Here is a 1,376-nt window from a genome sequence, read left to right on the forward strand (position 1 = left end):
CAGGACTGAAAATGGTTTAGTCCTGGTTTAGTCCTGGTTTAGTCCTGGTTTAGTCCTGGTTCAGTCCGGCATCGCAGTTTAAGTCACAAAAACGGGAAACATTATCTGTTTTTTCCATTCTTCATTTAAACACAAAATCGAAAACTGAAAAAACTAATTGTCATCTGTTTTTCATTTTAGTTTTGGACACAAATAATGAAGAAAATTGTTGTATTTTTCGTTTTCTTTGCTTTCTCTTTGGTTTTATTTTGAAAAACGAATGATACACAGATTTTCTTTTACTTGAGATAAATATTTTTTGGTGCTTCCATTGTTGATTCCACAAAAATACGCCGTTTCGCAGTGGCTTCAATCTCAGTGGAGAATGTTCCAAATCATGGTTTTAATTTTCTAATTCCACGACAACCTGCAGCCACTTCCAGAAAATTACACACTGTACCTTTAATTTTCATTTCATTTCCGCCTTGTGACAATGACAGCCGATGTCACGCTGCCGAACTCTTTGTAAGAAAATATTGTTTAACTTAATAACTGATAAAAGAGGATATGGATTTTGTATGTTTCTTATAAAGCACACTCTGTATTTTTCTGTCTTTTTTCGGGCACGTTTTGAATCTGTTGTATAAACGCTGATCTGTGCAGGTTCTATATGTAACTTATTTGTCAACAACCGACTGCGGTGCGTTCACATTTGCATATTTTAATAAAACTTATGAATGTTTTTAACCCCAGTGTTCGAAACCAAAAGTTATTCCTGCAAAGTCATGACAAAAAGTGCAGAAACGATGACTGCAACTGTGTATATTACATCTATAGGTGAGAAACGCATTGGAAATTCACCTTTCGGGGGCAGAACGCGGCGTCAGGATGGAGTTTTAATGAAGTTAGTGGGTTTTAGAATGGAGATTTTATGCAGCAGAGGAGTTTGAATAAGGAAAATAGGTCACACTTTTGTTATCTGTTCACATAGTTTCGCGTGTAGTACAGTTTTAAAACTCCAAATGCTTTCACTTGAATCATTTGGAGAATTTCAGCCTTGGAACTGATAATTTCTACTGAACTACTGAAGGTAAAAGGAGCTGTTAAAGGTCATGCATTATACAAAACTGACTCTAGTGCAAACAGAGTTGGAGTTCTGTTTAGTTTCATTCACACATGTTTGAGTAACACATCTTCAAAGCTCAAAATGCTCTGTTCCACCTTGTGATGTCATGAAGCGATAGTTTACCGCTTTAAGTTAACAGCTCCTTTTACATTTAGTTTAGTGAAGACCCCAGTGATTCTAGTGAAGGTGTGTGGAGTTTAAAAACACAGTGGAGCACTTGCTGTATTATTACACAAGGAGGAACAGAGTGTTTTCTGTTCTGAGAAAAGTG

This window comes from Boleophthalmus pectinirostris, unplaced genomic scaffold, assembly GCF_026225935.1.
Source record: "Boleophthalmus pectinirostris isolate CB_2022bp ecotype Guang Dong unplaced genomic scaffold, ASM2622593v1 HiC_scaffold_11, whole genome shotgun sequence".
In the NCBI taxonomy this organism is placed as follows: domain Eukaryota; kingdom Metazoa; phylum Chordata; class Actinopteri; order Gobiiformes; family Gobiidae; genus Boleophthalmus; species Boleophthalmus pectinirostris.